The 27,872-nt window shown below is 42.7% G+C and overlaps 1 protein-coding gene across 14 annotated transcripts in view; it reads left to right on the forward strand.

Moving 5' to 3' along the window:
- ptprfa (protein tyrosine phosphatase receptor type Fa) overlaps positions 1 to 27,872 on the forward strand; it is a 340,154-nt gene that overhangs the window by 11,914 nt on the left and 300,368 nt on the right. Inside the window, exon 1 of one of the 14 annotated variants that reach the window (XM_040030494.1) lies at positions 4,628 to 4,884. The exons of the other annotated variants lie outside the window; for them this stretch is intronic. The gene's annotated coding sequence lies outside the window, so the exon portion shown is untranslated. Of the gene's footprint in view, positions 1 to 4,627; positions 4,885 to 27,872 lie in introns of those variants that run through there. 14 annotated transcript variants of the gene reach the window in all.

The following is a 27,872-nucleotide window of genomic DNA, read 5'->3' on the forward strand; positions in this document are numbered from 1 at the left end:
AAAAAAGACAAAGTGCTGTAAGTAACTTAACATTAACTGGAAGTAGGAGGAGCTAAATGAAGGCAATTGTAGCTCTTTTTTATAATGTGGGCCAAACTACAATAAGACATTACCTGCTGCACAGCTGTTACTGCACAGTTTTTTCTCCAGTTTTTATTGAGATTAATAAATACTTTGTCTTAAAGACCTCTGCTTTCATCATCAAGCTCGTCAAACTATCAATTTAATGACACAGGTTTAAGCAGCAGTCGTGTTTAGTCCTCTCTACTCTTTTTTTTTTTTAATCCAAGTCGGTTTTCACAGAATAAACATGGTCTATAATTACCGCTCTGTGGCTGAACTGCAGCTTGTCAGCTTCTTCTGTGATCAGGGTCATGGCCACTGGTTTGCTTTACAAACAGCTGGTGTGCTGCCCAGCAGGGGAGCGGCTGATATTCCCCATCTTTCACGTGACTTTCACTTGTTGTCTGAGGGCTTTTAAAGTCCTCGTAGGCCCAGGATTCAGTGTTAGCTGATAACCAGCAGCATTGCAGAGCTCTTTTAATGCACTAAATACATCAAATGAATGGGAGAGAAGTCTAATAACACAGCTAGAGGTTTTGTCTTCATCCACAATCACTTTTTCACGTCTCCCTCCTCTTTTTATGGATGGGAAAGCTGTCAGACTAATATCCCTTCCTGTGATGATAGTTTGGGAGTACCTCCGTTTTTAATCAATGGTGGTACTCTAACGTAATTGTGTTCCTAGGCCTTAATTTGTATTAAACACTTTTTAAAGACTGAGAATGATTAATGTGTTTTTAACAGTGTGTGCAGCTAGTACAGACCATCGCTAATATGTATGCATAAATATAAAGCCCAGAAGTTGAAGTCGTGACGGTTCCTCTTTAGGGGAGTCAAAAAACATGAAATACACTGCATTGCAACTTGTAGTATATCATGCTGGACTATAATGACTTCAGTGCTTGAGCAGTGGTCTTATTAGCTGCATTAGATGCTTCATTTTGCCTCATGAACAATATTTCATGGAAAGCATTACCCAGTCACTCACTGGGACACAATCCATCCTCAGTGACTGGTTATGTAATAAGGATTGATATTTATGGCTATGTAGTGCAGAGCCAGTGGCAGCAGTATGAATGCTATAAAAGGCAAGTGTATAGAGTGTCTTTTATGGGGTTTTTACGGTGCTTCCTCCTAACGGCACACAGAGATGGGCGCTGAAGTGGGCAGTTATGAAGGAGGTGCTGATATTGCTTCTAGATTGGGACTGTAGTGACTGTGTGTGTTTAATAAAGATGTTCACCCAATGCTAAAAAAGAAGACGCACGCGTGCAGTTTGCTTTCTGGAAATATAATCCAATAGGTTTCACTGCACAGTTGTATTCGTTTCTGGAGAAACGCTGCCTGAAATTCATCTGGTAATCACTCGAATAACTTCAAACAAGAAACACTGCAACTTACTGAGCGCGTCTTAAGATGACGAATTTCTTTGATGTCCAGAAAGTGTGTTTCATTTGATGCAGGCATTAAAAGGGTTTGACTGGTCTGTGCGTTATTAAAGCCACAGAAAGAGCAGCGAGAGAACTGTTTGTTTGGATTTCACGTCTGACTCAGAGTCTTAACTGTCACATAACAAATGCAAAGAGATTCTTCAGTATTGTAGCGAACACATTTATTCTCATTTATTACAATCACTTTACATCGCTCCTCCACGGCCAACCAGTTTCTCCAAACGTCCAACGACAACTAGACTAGATTAGACTTTGGCTGTGTAACTCTCTCGCTGTGCAGAGAAGAGAGTGCAGGGGTGGATGTGAGAGGACCGGAGAGGAGGGGGACCCCCTGTCGATGTGGCCAAACCATCTACCCTGACAAAAAGCCTGATTTCATTTGTAAGGCATCAAAAAGTGACTTTTTGCCAAAGCCACTGGCATCTCAATAATGCACACAAGGTGTCCTTTGGCTATGACTCACCGTGTTCTGGAAACAACATAGTGAGAGACAATCATCTTCACATATGGAGGTCTTTGGGTGCTCTCGGGCCACACAGCTAATGCACACACTTGAAAAGTTGTGAATAAAAGCACGGCTGAGGTCGATTTTGAAACACGTGCCACTTTTTGCTTTATGCCATCATGCTCTCCTGCATGTGGACCGTACACACAGATCTTTCCTTGCAGTAGTCACTAAATATGAAATAAAAATCATCTAAAATAGTTTTTAAACTCAAGTGTGTGTAGTTGTGGCCTAATAAGATCAGCTGGGGCTCACGTGGGGTAGAGTTGTGGGATTGGGTGAATTTTAACCCCCAGCTGTAATATTAATAGTTTTTAATTCTTCAGTAAAGAAGGAGGTCACAGTAATTACACTTATAGGCAATGAAACATTATCCTTTAGCTTTCAGTATCTGCAGCTACGCCAGCGGACGCCTTATGCTTGTTTCAGCGATGGAAGTGTGATAAGATCGAGATAAATGGCAACAAAACTGTTTTTCCAGACATCAATGAGCAAAACTCCTTTAATAGAAGATGAGCGAATGTATAGCTTTTTGTTTTTAATGATTTAAGTCTCAGGCCCAGTTTCTACTCCATGAAAACCAGACTTTGTCCCTCATTTTTCATGTCAGCACTTTGCTAGTACACCGCACTCTTTCCTGACACCCAGCTGAGGGCTTCAGCTGGAGGATGGAGCAGGTCTGCTTATTCATGAAGGGATCTGGCTGTGTCCCCTGGAGGCCCACTGGAACAGCAGGCATTATCAGTGGTAAATGGATGTGAAAAGACTTGGGTCAGGACAGCCTCACAGCTGCCTGATTTATGGCTGGCGATGTAACAAACAGTTTGCCGTGTTACCAGCGGGGATATAAGCATTTTCATAGCCACAGTTCAAGTTTATTTCAGCTATAAATTCGAAAAGATATAGAACAAAAAGAGCCGAGAATTTACGACACAGGAGATGTTGTTTGTGAGCTGCCAGGGAAAAGTGTGTTTTAATACCCCGTGGACAAGGATGAATGGTCATTTTGCTCTCTTATCTCAGCTTTTTGTCCAGCACAGCATCAAAATAAATATTAATCTCCAATCCTGTAAAAAGCATCAAAACAAACCATAAAACCCCCAAAACAAAACGTTTTTCAAGAGTAGAGGTGTTCAAAGCTTTTATCAAAACCAAGTTATGTTAACCCCTCCAGCCATGAAGATCTCTGAACCAGCACCAGGCTATATCTGCTAGATAAACAACGAGTGGTGCAATTTTTCATATGCTGCTAAGTGAAGCACGGCTGGTGCTGCTATTATGAAAGTGCTGCATTTCTGTTCTATCAGCATCAGTACAGTTAGGAATTTTTCCAACAGGTTCAGTAACAATGGTGTCATGATAGTGGGTAACAGGAGCTGCTGAAGAGCTGCTTCACACGAGTGTCACACGCTGCGATCAAAGATAAAACCCGTGCAGCAGCGGGCACAGACGCGTTCTGATTGGAAACTTTTTCCGGAGCAGGATTCAGAAATGCTCTTCTTAGAACTAAACTGTTAAAAAACCAAAGCCATTGTCCATCAGCAACACAATGGTTCATCATAACTCAGGACCATTAAGAAAAAACAAAGCTGGATGTCATCTGGAAATAAGCGACATGCTGTTATTTGTCCCACTGCCAACAGAAATAAGAGCCGAGCCCCAGGACTGAGCTCTGAGCGATGCCACAGCACAACAGTCTTCCATGCAGTGAAGTTTCTGTCCATCAAATAAAATCCAAGCATGCTTTAACTGAAATGCTCATCCAGTTATGCAGCCTCTTAATCTCTGTCGGTCTCCTGCATCTATTCCCAAACGAATGATTGCTGTGGCCACTTTCAAAATATTCAGATTTTCTGCAGTTTGACCGGCCGTTCATCACAACTCTGATTTCTTCACAACTTTAAACTAGCTTGTAAATTTTTAATTAAATCTTCTTTTTGTGTAAATGAGTTATTGTGCACCAGCAGAGTTTTCCAGCCCACACTTTGGGTATCATTGATCGAGGTCTAAGAGAGCGGCCCCCGCCCCCCGGGCCACGGACCGGAGTTGTTTGGTATCGGGCTGCCAGAGTTCAGGCTTGGGTGTGAAGTTTATGATTTTCAGGGTTTTTATAGATTTTTATCTTCATTTTTTATCGTTAACTCTTTTATTTTGTTGTATTGATCTGTGACACCTTAAAGGCCAATCAGTGAAAACATTGTTGGGCATAAACCGGACTGTGGTCGGGGCCCGCTGGTCTAAGACTTATTTTTGTTTTACTTTTCTTAATCTTATTTTAAATGTTGAAAGAAAAACACTCTGCAGTACAGATACATTTATTGTTACTTTAATAAATATTTGCTAGATTTAGGCAACAAAAATACACTGACTCAGCACTAAGAGAAAGTAACAATGTAAAACACTTTTAACGTCGTGCATTCCAAAACGACACTGAAGCATGTGCATGAAGCAGGGCTCAGCTAACTGACTAAAACCTCTAAAATCACTTCTGCAATCAGCAGGTGCCTGTTGTACAATCAAAGCTTTTCTTGACTGCTGAATACTTGTTGCATAATTCAGTGTGTCACATGAGGGGACGCTGTGTTTCCTGTATATTCTCTATTGCAGGAGCTGTTAGGTCTGATGGCGAGCTTTCCAGCTCCCCCATGGAGAGGCAGTAGATTAATGAAAGTGATTAACCTCAGTGTGAATCACAAACAGCAGGCCGGATAAAGGGAGGTGACAGGGTCTGAATTCAGCCTCTCTTTCTCCTTTATTGGTCATTACGGAGCACAGACGGTAATCAGCCCGACGTTTATCTGCTGCTCTACAGCCTGCCGGACAGGACCGCATTTCTGCACAGGTTTCCAGGATCCCTGCGGTTTGGTGAGCTGGATGGAGTGAAGCGTTTTCTAGACATTAGACAGGAAAATTAATTGTTTGATTAGTTTTACAAATCCTGTTCAGGGCATCAGAGAGTAGAAGCATTTACCGCTGCATGAGGCACCGAGCCCAAACCTCCGTTACTGATGAGTACAGTGCTCGTCACCTTTACATGTTCTTGTATTTGTACTGAGTCTTGTCATGTGACGTTGCTCAGGATGGGATTTATTCTCTAGGTCCCACATTGTCATCATGATCGTCACACATCCAAAACGGCCAAAAAGTTAATGTCACATTTTGTTTGTGTAAAACCTGCTTAGCACCATTTCACAAGAAGTCCTGTCTTATACTGTAAATACTGTGTACTATGTGTAAAGACTGTTGTGAGGAGCGTGAGGAGGAGATGAGGAGGAAGAGCTCAGTTTGTAACAGGAGACCTCCAGCAGAAGAAAGCGGAGCGATCTCCATCAACTGGATGGAGAGATGGAGACAGAAGATAGAAACGTTGAGCATAGAAAGACTGTAAACAACAAACTGTGGGAGAGAGTATACAGAAGTTAATGACATTTAATTGTGATACATATAAACCAACATGGTGCGAGAGGTGAGAAAGGAGAAGTTCATTATGGGGAGTCCCCCAGCAGCCGAGCCTGTAGCAGTGCAGCAGAATCGAGTCTTTTCTACATTTGTTTGTTTTCCATACATCAGTTTGTCATTGCAGTAACCCAAACCAGCTTTCAGTCTCATCCTGTTCTCTTTGATCACTTTCATTTGGCTTGTATTGGAGTCGAGTACATGAAATAGCCATTTAATCATGAGTAGTTGATTAAAGATCAAGCCTCATGAATACTTAGTTGACCATCAGTCATTACTGAGCTTCTGAGCTGCTGCAGATAAAATGATTTTGTTATGATTAGAGTAAATAAAAATCTGGTCAAGGACAGCAGTTGACATTTAAAATGTGTGATAACAAAGAGAAACAAAAGGTTGTCACAGTCAATGCAGCCTAAAAGCATCTGTTCCTGTCTCAGTGCACCGCTGTGCTAATGCTTGTTAAACACAAAAAGCAGACAAAACAAACTACATTAGAGATGCGACAGTGCAGCTGGCCTTTTGATTAAACAGGACAGTGTGCAGCAGGCAGTAACGTGCAGGGGGAGATGCACAGCAAACAGCTCGGGACTCAAACCTGTGACGCTGCAGGAGCACTCCAGCCCATGCTACATGGGTTGCTCAAACAGGTGAGCTGTGGTGCCACATACACATTCTATTCATTCAATATCTACAACACGAGCACACGCTTCTTTAATAAATCAGCCACAAATGTTGAACATAACATTCAATTCAATTCATTTTTTTTACATTGCACCAAATCACAACAACAGTTGCCTCGAGGTGCTTTTTATTATGAGCTAAAGTCCACACAAATATAGGAGAAAACCTCAGCTGTCACATGACCTCCTGTGACCAAGCACTTGGCAACAGTGGCAAGGAAGAGCTCCCTTTTTAACAGGAACAAGCCTCTTACAGAACCAGGCTCAGGGAGGGACATCCATCTGCCATGACTGGATGGGGTTCGGGGAGGGAGACAAGACAAAAGACACACTGTGGAAGAGAGCCAGAGTTTAATCATAGCCAATAACAACAGCTCTTAGTTTCCCTTTTTAGCACTCACCACTGGTTGATGGGATATTTGTCTTTTCCAACTCAAGGCTCAGTTCCACCTTGAAAGAAACGCATAGCGTGAGAAGAAGATGTGCTGATAGTAACTAATAATAATTAATTTAAATTAAGAGCTATTCTGAATATAATTTGTGGATTTCCTTAACTCTGACTATCATCACGTTATTTCCCATATTTGATATCTAATGTGTGAACCTCCTGCATTGAGTTATGTCGCCTTGTCTGTGTCAGACATTATTTTTCATGCTAAAAAACACACAAACAGTGTGAAGTTTGACTTGTGATTCTGCCTGATAAGCAGAGCTGTTCTACAGACAGCAGGTAGAGCAGCTGATAAGCAGGACTGTGGCAGCTCACAGTTGTTGGATTGTCTTAAGAAGCTGACAGTTGTAGCGGGCCTGTTCGTGGCTGATAGAAAACCATCGAGCTCTGAAAGTTTTGCACAGAAATGGGCCCAAATGTCTCTCTGCTGCTGCCAAAAACCATGTTCCTGCAAAACTGACAGCTTCCCCACAACAGACACCCTGAAGGCATCGCAGTACAAAAGAAACTCCCAGCAGAGTTCACTCTCACTTATTTTCACTGCCACTTTGCTGCTAGTTTTCACATGAATTTATTTTATTATTCCTTAAAAGTTCTTCTTTTGCTTCAAGGACCTAAAGATTCCCAGAGCGAGTTATAGAAGGAAATTTGCCTGACAAACTGTTTAACCATAGATTGTATTGTAAGGGTGGATGTAGTCACTGCAATGGCACTTATTCATTAGTGAAGCACTCCCATATGGAAAAGATGTATATAAATCTTATAAAGTTTGTATCTGTCTTGTGTGAAACTTGAATGAAAAGCATACAAGAGTGAAAACAGATATAAGATCCCTTGAAAAATTATATAATGAAACTTGTATGTTTTGGATACTTAGTAAAATAATATATGAAAGTAATGAGAAAGTGGCCACTTTCATGAGTAAATCATATAAGTTTTTGCTATTTCTTTTCCATATGGGCTGTTACGAAGCCTCAAGCTTCAGTTTTCAGTGTCGAGTGTTTTGAAACTGCATACAAAGAACAAACGGTAGATCCGACTGAGAGACTGAGGGACAGTGACACGATTGGGCAAGTTGTCATCCTGTTTTTTGGCTCTAATGGACATAATTTCTCAAAAGATTTTCATTTTGTTTTCAGCAAGACTTGAACGTAACGTTTGAGACCACAAAGTCATCATTAAAGTGTTTACTGAGGCCATAAATCAAGAGGGCTGAAAGTCATATTTTACATGGACTTTTTGAAATATTCTCACTACATTTTGAAAGTTTAAAGCACTTCTGCATCAGCTTCTCTTTTCATACCCAGAAGGTTTTTTGAAATCCTCTAGGATTAGGGAAAAATAATGTAACTCAATATGTTTTCTCTTTCAAAATTCTCTGGCTTCAGGATTATCTTGGGCTTATTTCATGAAATCTGTCATTCATGGTTCTCAGGCGGAAAAAGGTGAAATGCCCACTTTAGGAATGGGAACAGTTTACTGCCCCAAGTGGAGGAGCTCAAGTTTCTCGACCCCTGGTTCAAGAGTGAGGGGGGAGCGGCAGAGGGCGGGTGGTTTAAGGTCACACCTGCAGTGATGCAGACATTATACTGTTGTGTTGCTCTGTTGCTGTGAAGAGAGAGTTGGGCGTGAAAGCTGGAACTGTACTGGTCAGTCCATATTCCTCACCTACGGTCACTGGCTCTGGGCCGTGACCGAAAAAATTAAATTGTGGATACAAGCAGCAGAAAAGAGCTTCCTCTAAAGCGTGTCTGGACTCTTCCTTGGTAATAGCGGGAGGATTTCAGTTATTTGGGACAGACTGAGAGTAGAGCGCCTGCTCCCGGACAGCGAAAAGGAGACAGTTAAGTGGTTCAGGTATTTCACTTGGATGCCTCCTCGATGTTTCTTAGGTGGGGTTTTCTGGACATGTCCGACCAGGAGGAGGCCCCGGGCCAGACCCAGGGCATGCTGGAGAGATTAACTTCCTCATCTAGCTTGGAAGTGCCCCAATGTCAAGGAAAGGGAGGTCCTACACGTCTGCCCCTGCAGGCTGGCCCCTTATAAAGGACAGAGGCTTTTACATTTTACTTTATTTACATGGAAATTGTATAATGAGTGAAACACGACTCTAAATATAATGAATTATATTTTATTATAAGTAGACTTTTACCAATATTTGTTTAGAAAAGTGACGAACCTAAATGCTGTCCCTCGTCTTGTGTGGTGGTTTCTGTTTAAATGCATTATGTGATAGTTTCAGCCTCCTGTATATTTCAGTGTACTTATTGTGTTCATAATGACCATCAGGATCCCTCTGTGCTCTTGCATTGCCTGAGAAGTCTTTAAAACATGACTGCATGTGGAGTGCTACAGTCAGGCTTTCAGTGACACCTCAGGTGGGCTGGTAGCTGATGCATAACAAACGCTGCCTGAGGACATAAAGAGTACCACCTATGAAGAAAAAAGTTTTCTGCTGTTTGTCTCAGCTAAGAGCACAAACTGCAAGCCAAACAGAAACATCATGCAAATGGAGTGTGCTGTTAGTTACTAATGTCACATCTAATGCAACAAACAAACTCAGGAGAACTTACAACCAGTAGCTGCTTAACATCCCAAAAGTTCTTTCCATGAATCCTCCTCCTCCTTTCCTCTTGTCCTGCACCTCCATATTCAACATCCTTTGTCCAGCATATCCACCATCCCTCCTCTGCACACGTCTAAACCATGTCAGTCTCTAACGTTGTGTCCAACTTGCTCAGCCTGAGCTGTCCCTCTGATACTGACTTATTTCTAGTCTTTCCCATGCTGGTCAGTCCCAGTGAAAATCTCACCATCTTCAACGCTGCAGCAGTCTTTTTGCTAGTGCCACCGTCTCAACAGCACACATCACCACCATCGTGTAAACTTCTTTTTCACTCTTGCTGCTCCCTCACCACTGAGACTGTCTTCTTCACCTGTTTGACCCCAGGTATACAATCTCATCTACACTTGCAGCTTCAGTGTTGCACCTGTCTCCCTCATTCACACATCTATTACGGCCTTCTTCCACTGACTGTTATTCCTCTTCTCTCTGGTGCATACGTCCACCTCTCCATGCTCTGCTCCACCTTGTTCCTGCTCTCACTACAGATCCTAATGTTGTCTGCAAACATCCTAATCCTTTGCAGATCCATCTGTTTATCACCACTGCAGACAAGCAGGGGCTCGCAGCTGACACCTTCTGTAATCCCACCCCAACCTTGAATCCATCTCGCTCCTCCTCAGCACCACTGTCTCGCTGTCCTCATGTCCTGGACCCCCCTCACGTACTCCTGACTTCTTCATAGGCTACCACAGGTTCTCTCCTGGCACCCTGACTTCTGTACATCCACAAAGACACAGTGCAACTCCATCTGATCTTCTCTAGACTTCACCATCAACAAAGATCTGTGGCGCTCTTTACGTCACTGATTGTCACCTCTATGTTAACCTACCTTCAGCAGATCTTTCCCCTAGCTTCATGGTATGACTCATCAACTTTAGTCTGCACCTGCTGACAAAACCTGTTAGGAAACCAAAACTGGACTGAGACGCTCTAGACTGATTCATCTGAAGTATTTTTCTAGCTAACAAGGACATGTCAGAGCAGTTTACAGATGAGAGGAACTTATCTTTTAATGCATGTTTAATGAGATGAAAGGGTGCATTTTGGTAAAAGGACTGGTTCTTGTGTTGCTCTTTTCTGCTCTACCTGAGCACTCAAAACGCTTTATACAACACGCCTAATTCACCCATTCACACCCACTGCAGAGCACAAGCACTTTTTCTATGCTTAAGTGCTTCCTAACAGTCAGACACGTTCACACTCACGCTCCGATGGATGCATCGGACAGTAACTTCGGGTTAGTGTCTTGCCCAAAGATATTTGGCAGGCGGACTGGAGCGGCCACGGATCAAAACCTCCACCCTTCCATTCGTAGGTGACCTGATGTAGCTCCTGAGCTACAGCCACCCCAAGCATAATCAAATCTGTTAGCGTTCACGTGATTGTGTTATCGATTTTCCTCCAGTCTTTTTGTCGTTCATCATGTTTGAAATTGATGCTAAAGGGTTTATGTTGCAAACAAATACATAAAATGGGTGTTAAAATATGACAAAAAGGAATTGCAACAGTCACACAGTCACACTTGGGTAATGAATAAGAATGTACTGTTGTCATTAAGCTATGGACATGGACAGATTTCCATGTAATACGATTAATATATTGAATACCTAGTGTACCTGGTGTCTGCAGTGGAGTTTTTTGTTCTTGCTCAAAACAGCTGCGTGCTGGAAATTAGGTTGAGAAACTGAAAGCCATAAACACAGTGCAGACATGAAAGATGCTGAACTGAGGGAAGAATATCAGATAATTCTCTGTTGGGATGTCACAGCGAGCAGCACCTTTAATGCCAGACTCCTTCATCTATTGTTAATGAGAAAAATATTTAAAAATGAGACAAGAGGACATAAAGAAAGACTGTATTTCCTTATATATTTGTGTTTGTAGTAGCCCTGTCAGACAACACATGAAAGGAATATCAGAGAGATAATGAAGGATGGGAGAGACGGCGTCGCTGTCACATTCACAGTGATGACATTTCTGGCGCACACAGCACCTCAGTTCCCCTTAACCATCAGCACCAAACAAAGATCTTTGATACAATTAATTGTATTTCCACATCTATCACAACCTGCAGCTTTTCATATGCTGATGGTTTCAGAGCTTTTTCCAGCAGCAGCAGCAGGCGGCTGTGAAAAGCTGCTCGGTGGATCTATCTTTGAGCACTGCAGCACATGGAAGTGTGAGCGGCTGCGTCGTTGAATACTGATGATTCTCTGTTGCTTTCCGTCCAGATTTGTTAATTAATGTTTAACTCAGCTGCCATGAATAAGAGGCTCACTAATAACTCTCTGTAGATTATTTTCTCTCTGCTGGAATAAAGTTCACACAGTACCGTGTGTTTTCCTTTAAACTGTGTGCTAACACATTTCATCAGCATTCAAATGAAGGAGACGAGCAGGCAAACAGCACTTTGCTGTGGGTTTGAACCTGACTAACAGGTCATTTTAGATTCTAAAGAGCATTTATTTCTGCCTTGTCTCTACAGCCACTGTACCATTGTTGTGTTTACAGAAGGATCTGCTGTAAGTGATGTAAGGAAGCTTGGTCAATAGCACTGATCGTCCACCACCTCAAATTAAATGTTGCGTTTGACATGACAGTCAGGCTCTGACATTCCTCTGCATATTAAAGGCTCCCTGAGGAGACACTGATGCTGATTTGTCTCCAAGTCCAATTAAACTGCAACGCTGTGCCTGCGGCATCTCTGCCACATGTCAAGGGTTTAGGATGAGCCACGGCCTGTTTGTCACTGTTTCCTCTTGTGCATCACAGCATCACAATTTTCCAGCCGATTGTCAGAATAACAAATACCTAACCTATCAATACTGATTTTGTTTTTAAAGATACTTTGCACGCAGGAAACCCCATTTTACCATTCGTAACTTGTTGTTTTTGGGCTAATTGGTTAGCTCATGTAAGATTACTATAAGCACCAGAGGCTTTGTGAGGGTGTGGCTTGACTAGGGATGGGTATCATTTAGGTTTTATCCAATACCGGTGCTTAAAGAATGGAGAACACAAACTTGGTCCAAAAACCTCTCATGTTCAGCTGGTTTTTTGTAAAAAGATAACAATGTTAGCCTTTTCTGCAGCTATGGGGCATATATGGTATCACTCTTGGCTGGAAGCAGTGCTTAAACAATGGAAAAAACACAAACTTTGTCCTAAAACCTCTCATGTTTAACTGTTTTCCACTTTTTCTTTGGTCATTTTGGCCTTTTTCGCCAGGGTGAAGGGAGCATCTGCCATCAAACAAGAAGACAGCCGCATGTAGCTAAGACGGTGTTTGCTAGTTCACCTTACGTGCATTAATGTAATAACGTGGTTAGCCTACTCAACGTAAATTACACACGAACAACATGAAGCTCCTCACGCAGAGAAGAACGGCTGCTGCTGCATCATCATCCTCATCATTTCTGCTACACTGGCAGGGCTAGGGGCCAGGACTCTCCTCTTCGGGTTATTGGGGGATGTTGCTAACTCTGGGTCCGATAACAGGCACCACACCTGCAGTAGATGCGCTCGGTGTGAGGTCTCGCAGTAAGCTATCAAATACGGCGCATTTCTCGGCTTTTAAAAAAAACGCTATGTGTCGCCAGGTGTTTCATCGGATTCGAGGTGTTACCTCCTTTGACAGCATCACAGTATCAGCTTAAAGCACTTGTTGCTGCTGAGTTTGCATCTTTTGCTGTGAAGTACAGCCAGACTTTGACCGCTTCCTCTTGGGTATTTTTAATCTGTAGCTCTGCTCTAAAAGAACGTACGTACCTGGACCCGCCTATTATCCTCGGAAACGTAAAATGATTGGCTAGAATCTAAAGTGTATCACAGCTCAGGAAAAGAAAGCACCGAAATAAAGCACCGAAATGTGCGCTGCTTTTCGGTCTGGTTACTACTGTTTATGTCAGAACGGATACTGGTACCCATCCCTAGGCTTGACACACTGATGCACAGAGCTAAAGCAGTCATTATGGGCCTGCCAATGCCAGGCTGAATTGGGCACCTTTTAAGTGATGATAAGCACAGTCACATGCTGCCTTCCTCTCAGTTACTTTTCTGACTTATGTGGAAGAAGAAAAAGTGGGAAAATATTTTTAATTATTCTTCAAAAATATAGGTGTCACATGGAGCAGGATTTTGTTTTGTCTTGCAAAAAGCATCCAGAGGCCGAGTGGGCAGTAGCAGACACTAGCTGACTATCCACTGAGTTCCAGTACAATATTCACTAAGGGGGAGTCCTTACGTTGGGTGAGTGCTGAGTTTTTGTATATGTGTGCATGAGGGTGGGAATGCATGTTTGTGTCTGTGTGTGCCTGTTTGTCTGTGTCTATATGTCAGGTCGGGTCTTAGACTCCACCTCTCTGGGAACTCCCAGGCCCTCCAAAGTGTGGAGGCCTGTCTCCCCTCACCACACTCCCTGCCGGTAACTGATGCTGCCTCACAGGCCTAAACAAAGCTGTCAACAGGTTTCATGTTTCTCTCCAGATGTGCCCACGCACAGCATATTAGTATGTGAAGAATAAGAATAAGACACACCTTACTGACCATGGATTTTGCACATTTCATATCCAGATCACATGTGGAACCAGGTGGAATTAGGGCCTACATCTAGCACTGAAGCAGATCAATGAATAAATACCAATAATAAAAATCAGACAAAAGTTGAAGTGCATCTGAACGCTGGATGACAATCCCTCTGGAAAAGCAAATATTTTCAGATTTTAAGGACGGCCTCCATAGCAACGGGCCAGCGAGCCAGCAGGTAGCAGTGACTGAACTTTAGAGTCAGAAAAATAAGAAAAGGTCATCAAAAGATTTCAACAATGGAAGATCATTTGCTTTTAAAGGATGCACAGCTGCAACATTACCCTATGCAAAGACATCGAACGAGATCATTAAGTGTGTATGTATATAAGATCAAAAGATCAAACTATCAAGCTCCTTCTTCCACATGCAGTTGTAGAGTTAAAAAATGAAGTCTTCTATCTGCATATACATAACTCCCGTCTATCTGTGGTAACCTTTCAAAACCACTGGTCAAGCTGTATTTTGGCCACATATGCTTGATCTGCTAGAGATTTGTATTGGGTCGAGCTTCTTTGTGCAATATCAATCTTTTAGTTTTTCTATGCTCAAAAAGCTTTGGCTTCATCTCGTCTATTTTCAAAGTGTTACTCTTCTGTCACATTTTTTCATATAAGAATACTTGGACATATTTTTCATGTTGGGTCGAGATGTTGCCAAGATATTCTCCAGGATGTTTTCTAAGTGGCTCTTTTCTGTGTGGAGGTGTAGTAGTTGTAATCTCCTGCTTTCTTTCAAGCTTTTCTTTTGCTTCCTCTTCACGTGAACGGCCACTGTCACTTCCTTTTCTGTTCAGGTTTTCAACTGGTCAGCATTCTGGCATCATCAACATAAGACAGTGAAAGAGCATCTGCTCAGGCACAGTTGTACCATGTACAACCATGCCACAGATGCAGCTGTGCCATCCAAGGCTGCAGTCATAAGCACAGCCACAATTTGTCTTATGAGGGGCGAACAGGAGAACCGACTTCTCTAGCTTTCTTTGGAAAATTCAGTGGTACATGCATCTGCCTGACAGCCACAGTTTTGGGTGCACTGCCGCTGTGTCATAATACAGCTCAGTGACTCTGTGTGGGATGCAGGGAATGAAAACAGTTGTTGGGGGGCCGAGTATTGTTTTGTTTGCTGGAAAACACGTTGACAATCAATACAAATAAAATTAGGAAAATTGATTTTGCAATAATGCAACTGAGTTTAACTTGCTGGTTTTAATTGGAACTGAAGTCATTTAGCTAAACCTTTATTGTATATGATATCAATAATTAGTCATTTTACAGTAGTTAGCCTCAGTCATAAGAGTTTGGAAATCTGCACTTCCAGTATTTGTAGACGCTTGCAGACAAAACAGCTGGTCCACTGAGGCAGAGCATGAACTCTGGTGGGGAGTGAGTGGGCCTATTTACATGCCACTGCACTGATAGTGAATTGAAAATGTGGTTTCAGGTGATGAGGAACTGTGGGAACACAGGTGGCATTACCAGACAGGAACTGAAATTACAGGAGAGTTAATACAAGAAGACAACGTGACTGTGACCAATGTAATAATAATTATAATGCTAAGAATGTCTTTACTGGCAAGTACAGAGGGTAAAACTCTCTCATGACCTCACTAACTAATAACATCAACTTTTCTAACTTGCTTTCTTTTTATCTTTTTCCTTTATCATCTGTTGGCTGCCCCAAACCAAAGACCACATTCAGTAAACCCCTTCAAGCACATAAGTCCACTCTCAATTCTCTTTTCCTTCAATTAGTGACACGTCAGTTTGGATGCTCCTTTCTTGGCTCACGGTTTTAACCTTCTTTGACCCTTTTGTTCCAAACTGGGTTCACTGTTGACTTCACAACCCTGGATTTTGCCCTGTACCTCACATCTGTGTCTGACCATGAAAGTGAGTCACCGGAGATCAGCTGTGATTACTGTCAGCAGCCCATCCAGTTTAATTAATCCATTACAGCCAGGTTTAGGCATACTGCACCCAAGCTATTGGTATACATTTGATTTCAATGTGAGTCTGACAGCAGGCCTTAAAAGCATATTCTCACTGACATTGCATGAATAAGTGAGGGTTTCTCAGCAACATTAGCTCTTAGAATCCTAAATAGCTCAGAGACTCATTCATACGTCCACAGCAATAACAGAAGATGGCGAGGTTTCTATCTGTTGACATCTATTTGAAATTCTGGTTATTTCTACCTCATTGGCAGCAAATCTGCAGCCAGTCTGTGTCTGTTGGCCTCATCTCTGCACTATCTCACCACTGTTCTTCAAGTGTGGTTACTGTGAAGCATTTTAATGGATGTGACTGATGATATGTCTCGATGTGTGATCAAGACAGACAGAGACGTTTCTGCTTCAGTTTCACTGAGTGAAAGTTTAGTATTTCAGTAGTTTGTTACTAATTAGCAGATATACGACATGTATGTGTTTGTGTGTTGCGCCTGTACAGTTCATGTATACTTGCATACAAAGCTAGCTAGCATTAGCTAATAAGTTCCACTTCTATCTTCTAATCAAAATAAGTCCTGGGATCGGTTATTGTTGATGTTGGGATTCTTGTGTAATGTTATTGTCTGGGGCACATGCAGCATCTAACCAATCACAACCATGTATAAGCGGACAGGAGGAAAAGCACTGCTCAGTAGTTTAGCATTATAAGCAAAGTGTGAAAAGGGTTTAAACACGTTGCCCAATGAGACTGGATAAGATCTGCTGTATTAATAAAATATTGTCAGGAAGCGCTGTGTGGCAGGCAGGAGTAGGACCCAAAATGCAGTCGCTCAGACTCAAGGGATTAACTCAAAGTCACAGTTTTATTGGCTGGCAGGGAAAAGGCATGCAAACTAAACTAAACTGGAAAAATCACAAACTAAAACTCGCAGGGAGACGCAGGGAGACGCACGGAGACACAGGGAGACGCAGGGAGACGCAGGGAGACACACGGAGACACAGGGAGACGCAGGGAGACGCAGGGAGACGCACAGCAAGAGGGACAACGCACACCAACTCAGAGAAACACAGGGTTTAAATACACTGGGAAGTAACGAGGGGAATGAGACACAGGAGGAGGGCACAGCTGGGAGACATCAGGACTGACGAGACAAGGAAGCAAAGCAGGACACATTCACATAAGACACGGACCTTCAAAGTAAAACAGGAAGTATAACACAGAGACGCGAACTTGAGACGGTGGAGACAGCAACTAAGAAACACAGAGACATAAACCATAAGGCAGAGGACTCTAAGAACCGAGAGACACAGAGGGAAACACTCAGCATGGAACACAAGAAACTAGACTCGAGGGAGAAACAAAAGACCAACCATGAGAACATAATTCACAATACAGAGGGACAGAAAACACAAGAAACTCAAAACATGCGAAGACACAGACCAAGAAACACGGACGGGACACAGAACAGAGGGGACACAGAGAAACATGAGGGGCGAGGGATCAAAACTAGGAACCACAGAATAAATCACACAAGTACAAAAATCACAAAGAACTAAAGTCGCTGTCTGAGGCCAAGAAAAGAGCATCAGTATCAAAACTCTGTCAATAGCGCAAAAGTGAATGTAATGAATTATAATCAAGCATTTCAATAAAGTAAAAGCTGGTTTTTAGTTGCTAGTGGGGTTTAAAGATCTGAGAGCAAGTGAAGATCAAATACAAAAGCAGAACATTCAAACGTAGCTCTGTGCTAATTTCATAGTCATCAAGTACAATTATGCACTGTGTTTCAGGATTAATATTTATATTAGGTTAGTGTTCCCTCTTAAGTCCTCAACGTTTCATGATCCTTGTTATGATGTGGACTCCTGTATGTTAGACTCATCTGGACTCTTCCTACCAACCGAATAAAACGTTTGCTTTTTCTAATTGAGACTTTTTGCATTTGGTTCTTTCTTTCTTCAGTAGATAGCAGCCTTACTTTACTCCTGCTTTCTTCACATTATTATTGGTTTATTTCTCAGCAGTAGCTTAAATAGTTCTTCCTTTGCACATCATGGTTGTTGATGCCGGTGGGTTAGTCTGCTGGGAATTTTGTCTTTTACAGCTGCAGGATATAAGTCTCTGTCTTTGAGATATATGAAAGTGTCTTAAATCAAAACAACGAAAACATATAACAACAAATAAATAGCTTTTTGTGCATAACCACGATTATATATTCATGCCTTCGACTGCAGCTGCTGTCCTGCTGTGACCTCCCACATTGTAACTAATGGCTTCCCCACATTGTACTTTGCAGAGCTCCTTCTTATCGGCCACCATTCTCTTTCCCCTCCCTGGTTCATATTGAGTTTTTACAGCTTATATTATCACAAGAGCAATTCCTCTGGCGGATATGAATCATGACCATATGTCCAGTACATGATGTGCTTGTATAGTCAGCTGTGAGCTGAATAAGGGGAGGCCTAGCAGGGTGCTGGCGCTGTTTTTCTGGGAGCGTGACGTCCCCGATGGCAGGAGGTTTGGCTTCTGGCTTGACGGCAGCCTGGCCCAGGCTCTGAGGGGATGTGACCCACAGAGCCTGGCAGAGTCCACGGCCCCAACAATCTGCTGCTTCCCTGGACACTGGTGGGCAGGGTTGGGGTGGGTGGAGCAACACCCTGCATGTTGTAACAGCATCAGGGAAATAATGATGCCAAAAAAACCCAAAAAACAAAGAAGTTCATTAATGTCAAAGTGACTCTAAGTGGGTAAAAAGGCGTTTTTTCTCTCCATGCCACACCCTCTGTTCATTTAACATAAAAAAAGCATCACAACCAATAAACGAGCTTAAAGAGGCCAAAAGGCTCGATAGTCTTGAACTGTTGTGTTTATTTGTCAGTAAAAGAAACACTTTCTATTGTGGAAATGGATTACACTGTAAGTCAGATTTGAACTGAGATCAAGTTAGTATCACTCCCAGTGCAGCGTCCAGAAGGTAACAAGTATCTCCAACTAACAAAAACACAGCGGAGCTAATGTATTAAGATAAGATAAGATAAGATAAGATAGAACTTTATTAATCCCTCAGGTGGGTTCCTCTGGGAAATTCGGTTTCCAAAAGCACAGCACCGACAGAAGTTACAGAATATTATACACACACACACACACACACACACACACACACACACACACACACACACACATATATAAATACAGAGACATATATAAATAAAATATACGAAGGGGATAAATAGAATAAATAGGAATAAAAATAAAAATACAAGTGAATTGCACATTTCAAGTATTGAGGTCTATTTGCACCGTTGACTATTAACAAAAGTATTGCACAAAGGTATTGCACTAAAGTATTGCACAGTGAGGTGAAGAGGCACTATAGCTTGGTTGTCCCCCCTCCTTTGTCCTCCTGTCTCCCCTCCCTCTCCCCTCCAGAGAGGAGTTAAACAGTCTGATGGCGTGTGGGACAAAGGAGTTTTTAAGTCTGTTAGTTCTTGTCTTTGGGAGAAGCAACCTGTCACTGAACAGACTCCTCTGGTTGTTTATGGCCGTGTGCAGAGGATGCCCAGCATTGTTCATAATGTCCAGCAGTTTCTTTAATGTCCTTTTCTCTGCCACTGTCACCAGAGTGTCCAGCTTCATGCTGACCACAGAGCCAGCCTTCCTGATCAGTTTCTCCAGCCTGGGTGAGTCCTTCTTTGCTGTGCTGCTCCCCCAGCACACCACAGCATAGAAAAGGACTCCAGCAACCACTGACTGGTAAAACATCCTCAGGAGCTTCCTGCAGATGTTAAAAGACCTCAGCCTCCTGAGGAAGTACAGTCGGCTTTGGGCTTTTTTATACAGGTGCTCTGTGTTGCATGACCAGTCCAGTTTGTTGTCCACCCACAGCCCGAGGTACTTGTACTTGTTGACCACCTCCACCTCCTCCCCCTCTATCTGAACCAGCAGTGGACCTGCTCTGGACCTCCCGAAGTCCACAACCAGTTCCTTAGTCTTTGAGGTGTTGAGTTGCAGGTGGTTTGTGTGACTCCATGCGACAAAGTTCCTCACCACACTGCTGTACTCCTCTTCCTGGTCATCCCAGATACACCCCATGATGGCCGTGTTGTCTGCAAACTTCTGAATATGGCATAATTCAGAGTTGTAGCAGAAGTCAGAGGTGTACAGGGTGAAGAGAAGAGGGGACAGCACAGTTCCCTGTGGTGCTCCTGTGCTGCTGACCACAGTGTCAGACGTGATGTCCTTCAGCCTGACGTACTGTGGCCTGTCGGTGAGGTAGTCGGAGATCCAAGCCACCAGGCAGGGGTCCACCTGCATCCTGTTTAGTTTTTCCTGAAGCATACAGGGCCGGATGGTATTAAAGGCACTGGAAAAGTCAAGAAACAGGATCCTGACCATGCCTTTTCCCCCATCCAGGTGTGAGTGGGCTCTATGCAGGAGGTACAGGATGGCATCCTCCACTCCGACATCCCGCCTTGTATGCAAACTGTAGTGGGTCCTGGGCATGTTGTACCTGTGGTCGGAGGAGGTTGAGGAAGAGCCGCTCTAGAGTCTTCATAAGATGTGACGTCAGTGCCACCGGTCGGAAGTCATTCAGCTCATTGGGCCGGTTCTTTTTGGGGACCGGGACGATGCAGGATGTCTTCCATAGGGCGGGCACTCTCCCCAGTCGCAGACTGAGGTTGAAGACTCGTTGTAGCGGCTCCCCAAGTTCAGCAGCACACGCCTTTAGCATCCTAGGACACACCTTGTCTGGGCCTGCTGCCTTTCTGGGGCGAAGCTTCCTCAGTTGCCTCCTGACCTGATCCACTGTGACACTGGGAGATGTTTGGGAGGAGGGGGGGGAGAAGATGTCTTACTGCTGAGAGAGGGATTGGAGGAGGGGGGTGTCATAGTGTCAGGAAGGGGGGGAGCGAGGGAGGTAGGAGAGTAGGGAGAGGGCTCTGTAGTAAAGGTGAGGGTGAGGGTGGGGGTGGGGGGGTTGTGTGCTGGTCAAACCTGTTGAAGAAGTTGTTGAGTTCGTTTGCCTTCTCCACAGTCCCCCCCCCCCACTGTGCTTTTCTTGGTGTTGTGGCCTGTGATGGTTTTCACACCATTCCAGACCTCCCTCATATTGTTCCTCTCCAACTTCTGCTCCACCTTCCTCCTGTAGGTGTCCTTTGCTTCCCTCAGGCAGCGTTTCACCTCCTGCTGTGCTGCTTTCATCTCCTCCTTCACTTTGCTCCTGAAAGCCTTCTTCTTCATGTTGAGGACAGCTTTGACTTCCTGCGTTACCCACGGTTTGTTATTAGGATAACACCGTACTGTCTTAGCAGGGGCGACCGTGTCCACACAAAAGTTGAGGTAGTCTGTAAGACAGTGTGTCGCCCCCTCTATGTCCTCACCATGTGGGCTCAGAAGCACATCCCAGTCTGTGGTGTCATAGCAGTCTCTCAGAGCATCCTCCTTTTCTGGGGTCCATCTCCGGATGGAGCGCAGCTATAACACTGATATTTGATATATTATTAATAGAAACATTGCAAGTTTGTTCACTGGTATCCACTTTTGGTTCTGTTAGACCCAGTTAGACACATTTCTGACTTCAACTGATTAATTATCTCATTTTATAGTGCAGAATATCTCAAAGAACGGATCAAACACAAATGGTAAATGGCCTGCATTTGTATAGCGCTTTTCTAGTCCATAGGACCCCAAAGCGCTTTACACTACATTCAGTCATTCACCCATTCACACACACATTCACACACTGGCGATGGCAGCTACATTGTAGCCACAGCTGCCCTGGGGCGCACTGACAGAGGCGAGGCTGCTGGACACAGGCGCCACCAGGCCCTCTGACCACCACCAGTAGGCAAACATGGGGTTAGTATCTTGCCCAAGGATATTTGGGCAAGAACAACTCAAACTGTTTGATGTGCTTTCACTCAGGCCTTTTACATAGTGTCATTTTTGTCAGGGTTCTTAAAGTTCTTTAAAGCCCCCAAAACCCTTTTAATTCATTCATCTAAAAAAACAAACTGCTTTATTTTGCATTTGTGATGTGAAATCTGAGAGTACGGGGGCTAAATAGCTCAGAGTAGATACACTATGCTATCTGGCAATCAGCAGTGAAATGCAAAAGTCCAAGCTCCAGTCCTGTTTAAGCCACAATATGTTTTGTGCACGTTGGTATGACGGGAGCAAAGGCAGCTGAATCACATGCAAGTTGCAGGTCAAAGATCACACACAAACAAAAACATGATCTTACAGGAACAAATAATAATCTTGATTAAAATCATCTGTGTTCCTCACACCTTCAGATGAGCGTATCCTCCTGAGACTTGACCTATTTGTGTCCTACAGTGGACATTTTATTCAGCTGTGTTTGAGTCACCCGATCAAGTCCTACAGTCCTCTTCAGAAAACATTCGGGGCTTTGCAGTGATGTGCATCTTTTCAGTTAGGCCAGCATACAAACAGCCACATTTTATGCAAAGGGGAGAAGGAAGCGAAATATTATTTCTCTATTGCCGTTTTTACCATGATAATTATATTGTTTATTAACATGCCAATAAAGCTATTTTACATCTGAAAACAATTAAATTATTTCTATTTTGAAGCACTCCTTTTATGAACGCCACCTCAGTGGACAATTTTTATAGATTTAACGACTCAACATTGGTGGAGAAAAAAGTGAAGCAAAGAGGAATTTATTCTGAGTAGTCGAGAGAGAATCTGATCTGGAGCTGTTAGATGAGGAAAAGGATGGGAATGAGTATTAGCCTGGGATTGGAGGAGATGGTGAAGAAGAAGTAATTGAAGGAGGGGAAGAAGATGCGGGAGTATCTGATGAGGAGACAGGCTCAGAGCCAGAAAGGTAACAGGAACATCGTCCTGCTCTGTGGGCCGGGACTAGCATCATGTTTTATTTAGTTCCAGGATAAAGTATCCCGTTTGATTATCACGTTAGAAATATTTAGTATTTTAGCATTTATTTGTTTTTTCTTTTCCATTCGTCTTAATAGATTGACACTTTGTTTCACGTCAGTGTCGTGAGATTCAGTCTCTTACACTTTGCTTCAGCCTAAAGGACTGTGTGAAGGACTGTATGGAAAGCAAACTACAGCTCAGATTCTCTCCAAAACGTTTTGGCCGTGTGCTTCTGAAGTTCTACAAATTGTGTTGCGGCATAATGAAACATCATTGGGTGAGGACTAGTTTAAAGTGGATCTCTGCATCTTAACGTTATTAGAGAAGCATGCGAATATCCATGTGCACAAGATAATTAACTGTTCCTACAATTTAATTATCTTGTATGCACGAGATAATTAAATTGTTCCCAGAAGTAACATAGTGTGCAGAAGATGAAAAAAAGAATCTTATGGTACTACAGGGACTTAAGGTGAACCTGAGCTGAGCTGAGATTAAATATGTGGTGAAACACCTTATTGTCCTGCTCCACCTCACATGGTTACAGTGCATGAACCACTACGGACTCTCAGCTCCATCATGAGCTTTCTCATTTCAAAATGAAGGACATTAAGCTTCAGACAGACTTTTATGGCCTCAGGTGCTGGAACAGTCTAAGCTGGCGGACACGAGAGCAGCTGGAAATGTTTAAAAGAGTTAAAAGAGGGCTAGAGACTAGTTGGCAACACCTCTGGTAGGGCTGCTAGCAGATTGCTGCAGTGTCCTGTGTTTTGCATGAGACTCCAACTTCTCTGCAACACTTACTAACTAGTTACTGAGCAACAGTGAAACCTGAAAAAGTAGAAATCGTTCTTGCAGAAAGACCGGAGCCCACGCTCAGTGTTCACAGAGTGTCTCTTTATTTCTGGTTACTTTATTACTGGGCGTGGTCTCACACGCTGCTCTTCCCCGACGTTATGCTCATCAGTGCCATCACCATCACCTGTCCACTCACCTGCCTGGCACTGCCTTCAGCTCACTGCACCACCCTCCCATACAGCTGAGTCAGGGGCCACACCTCTCCCACAGTTCAAAAACAAAGTTGCACGTTTTACTTCCACATATGGTTTGTGTCCCACGTTTCCCAGTTTCACTGCTGCTCCACAAGTAGTTGGGGAATGTTTGCGTCTGCCATGCAAACTGTGGACAACTGTTACAACTTACTGGCAACCAAAGCAATTGAAAGGAGTTTTTAGTGTAGCATTATACATCTCTTTGGGACCAATTTTATGTAAGACTGTTAGTAACCTCCAACAACCACTCGCCAACCAGTAAGGGAATATGCATTTTCCATAAGGACCTGTGGTTGTCAGGGGAACGCAAACTGGTATCTGTATCTGCATGACTGGGAGTTTAGCAGCTGATTCCACAGTGATTCTAGCAACCTCCAGCAGCCGCCTGCCAACTGGATGGGCACTAAAGCTTTTCCTAAGTGACCGGTGGTTGCGAGCAGTCTTATCTCGAGGACTGTGTGACTGGGGCCTTGCTAAAGCACCAAAGCTAATGTCCTGTTTTAAAGAAAGCGATCTAGAGCCACACCAAAGATTAATGTTTTGTTCTACTGTGCGGCGCCTCCCTCCCACTGAGTTACATGAAACCCAGTTGGTTTTGCATAATCTTGCTGACAGTTAAATAGCACTACAAACCGTAGGAGGGCGGTTGAAGAACACATCCTCCACTGAGGTTAATGCCCTTACTTTATATTTTAGGTAAAGTGATTTGGATCTAAATTTGATGAGTTCCTCTTCTGTTCGTGCATCAGCTCTCCACCAAGACTCATGAAATCCAGCTTTGAAGCACTGTAAGCATGTCTTTGTGCTGGCAGCAGAACAAAGTGAAGTTCTAGTGTGAAATTTTAGATGCAAGTTTTAGAAGCTTCAGCGATTTCTTAAATTTAGTGCCTTGAACAGTAATATTTAAAGATACAGTAAAAATACACCCACACTCAGAAGACAAATTTAGATGTTGTATGCACTAGTACAGCCTCCAGTAAACTTACGGTACACTGTCTTTTTCTCATTTTCTCATATACACACAAACACACACACACATTCCCAGTGTGTATTAGCTGAGGCTGGGCTGCAGCAGTGTAATGACTGCAGCCACCAGCCTTTGACTGGAAGGTTGCTCGATGACTCTCCAGCTCGGGTGTTTTCAGCTGCCCGTCTCTTCTCAAGTTTCAGTCAACAAAATCAGCCGTTTGAACTTCATCCCCCTCAAAACAGCGAACAATCGCAGCGAAGAAAACTTGATCTAATTTGGTAGGTTGCTCATTCCACAACATGAAAAGCACATGAGGTTGAACTGACTCTGACCTCAGTGAGATAATTTTTCAAGGGCAGCCTGATCCTCGTTTGTGTGGGAACAAATTATTATTAAGTTCAGCCAGGCTTGGCTGCACATCAAAGGCTGCATTTACAGTGCGAGTCATTATGATCTGTCTAAAAATTGCTGCTGGTATCAAATGTTTTGGACGGGTGTTGATATACAGATGTGAGTGTTTGGTTCATGAACCCTACAAAACTAATGAATCTGTGAGAGGTTTGCCTTGAAAATCATCATTTTTAAATACTTTTGAAACATATTTTAAAGAGAAATATTTAGCAGAGAATTACGACGTGTGTGTCTCATTTTAAACAGTCACCTCTCAGTCTCCTACTGGATGAAATGGTTTTCACCAACTAAAACTTACAGTTCACAGATTCAGCAAATTCAGCTCAGCTCCAGATTTAGAGGAACGGGTGGTGAAGCTGTAAACTTAATGATTGGTCCTAGAATATATTTCATTATGGAAGAAGTATTCAGGACAACGGTTTGCTAATCCTCTGTTTCTTAATGCAAAACTATCATTACCTGTGTGCTCATCATAGTAAAAACAGCCATTCACTGTGGAAATTACTGTATTTGTTTTGATGTTTTTAACTTATTGATAAGGAGGCATAAATTCATAAAGAGTGGTTCACTGTAGTAGCTGCCCAATCTGAGAATCAGGTGCTTTAATAGATTTACTGCGGTAATCTAAGAGGCTGCTAGAAAATTAATGGAAGTGAAAATGAAAAAAGTTGATACATGAATTCGTTTTTATGAAAGTCTTATGTTCATTTTATGTTACGGGGAGGGAGGGGGCTTAAGCTAATATTCTGAGAAAAAAATGAGTTCATTATGAACAAGATCCTTTTGAATATTCTCTTGGATTAAAACTGTAAATTCATGAGAAATGAACTTCAATGAAACTGTTTTGTTGTCAAAGAATTCCATTTCTTCATTAGTTGAATAGACCACGTGGAACATTTAAGGTTTAGACTGAGCTAAAAATGTGGCCAGGAGTGTATCCGACCCCCAGGCTCGGCTCTCAGACTTAAAAATGTTGTTTGCCACCTTGTTTCCTTTTTGTCTAATGAAATAAAATGCTGTGTCATCAGACACGGGTAAATGCTGTCTAGTATTATTTTTAAAAGTAAAGTAAATTCTGAGGAAGAAGAGAAAAATGAGCGAGTGCTGTTTGTTTTCTCGCTTGTCCGGCCCAAGTGCCGTTCTTTAAAGAGCTGTGGTTGAGGTGCAACAACATGATGGAAGACATCCTTACATCATTTTTATTCTCCCAAACAGATCGATTCAGCAGCAGCGTCTCTTCTGGATGCTTCCATTGATGATTCGGATATATTCAGTAGCAAGGGGCTCTAATCTGACTCGGTCTATGTGGGGTGAGAAGGTTTTCTCTCCAGCTGAATCTCTGAAAATTTATGTTTTTAAATTTGTGAGTACTATTAACAGAGTTTTTTTTACTCTCTGAATTCAATCAAAGTTTAATTTTGAGTTTATTCTCAGTTTTTGTAACAAATAGTTCATAATAGCTGTTTTATTTTTTTTTACTTTTAGAAATTTGGCAAAATATTTAATTACTTATCTACAACAGGAATCTGACCAGTATGCAAAAAAATAAAATAAAGCTACTACTTTAACTTCTACTTTTCCCAAACCCTGTGTTATTAGAATATCAGATTTTTCATTTCCTAAGTCTTGACAATCAATGGAAAAATCAGTCTGATACATATAAAAAACTGTGGATATTTTCTTTCTAGAAAAGTAATTTAAGACGCTGTGTTGGAGACGTTGGTTCAAAGTTCAAGGTTCAAGGTTCTTTATTATTTGTCACATGCATAGTTATACAAGTGTCTTTAAAAGTGTCTTTATTCAAATAATCTTACTGAAGGAATCTGCGAGTATATTGATAAAGTGAGAAACATTATGGACTCAGTTACCTTCCATCAATTATGTTCCATACTTGTGCATCTTTATAAAAATGTAAGTCCAGCGTCACTAGGTTTGTGGCCGAGGTCTAATGAGACCTGCAGTTTATAAAACGCAGCAACACAGACAAGGTCAGACCTGCTAATGATTTAATGTTCCTGTGAACCTCTGGCAAGACTAATTTGTTGCAATTTGGGTCTGGTTTCCCCATTAAAAAGCTGATAAAGGCTTGTAAATAATGAGCCAGTCATTGTCCTCTTTGTGCCCTTTAGTCCTGTTGCACCATTAATTAGCTGTTTGATACTCTGAGTCTTACCTTTAGTCCCCGTGTGCCTTTTTTGCTGTGGCTCGCTGTCCTGCTGGTTTGATGTAGGTTTTAATGAGACTCCAATGAGACTCTCAGCCTGCTTTCACAGCTGCGTCCACCAGCTGCACATGTGATGGAGCTGTTAGCTGAAATCTAATGGAGAATTTGAATCATCATTAATTGTTATTTTTTTGTATTTATGTTTGCTGTGCAAAATGTCTGCACACCTGAATGTGTGGCAGAAAACAAAGAACCAAAAACCCCTCTATCTGACCCTCTCATGTTAAATGAGGAGCATCTAAACTTCTCATACTTGCATTTATGTAATAACATTAACAGCAACATTCAATGAGATTTAAGGAGATTCCCAAGCAGTGAGCTCATATTGGCCCCGGTCAAAGTAATCCTAGACGCACTCGGGTATAAGATCACGGACGCAGGTAGAGGAAGCCCTCCGTGGAGAATAAGGCTGGAAGCCAAAATCCAGGAAGCCTGGAAGGATGTTAGCTGGTTAACTGAGGTGCACAAGGTCGCCATGAGAGACAGGCCCTGGGTGACAAACAGATGTCCATAACTGAGACTGAGACAAACAAAGCTCTGG

This window comes from Simochromis diagramma, unplaced genomic scaffold, assembly GCF_900408965.1.
Source record: "Simochromis diagramma unplaced genomic scaffold, fSimDia1.1 OVJJ01000334.1, whole genome shotgun sequence".
NCBI classification, from domain to species: Eukaryota; Metazoa; Chordata; class Actinopteri; order Cichliformes; family Cichlidae; genus Simochromis; species Simochromis diagramma.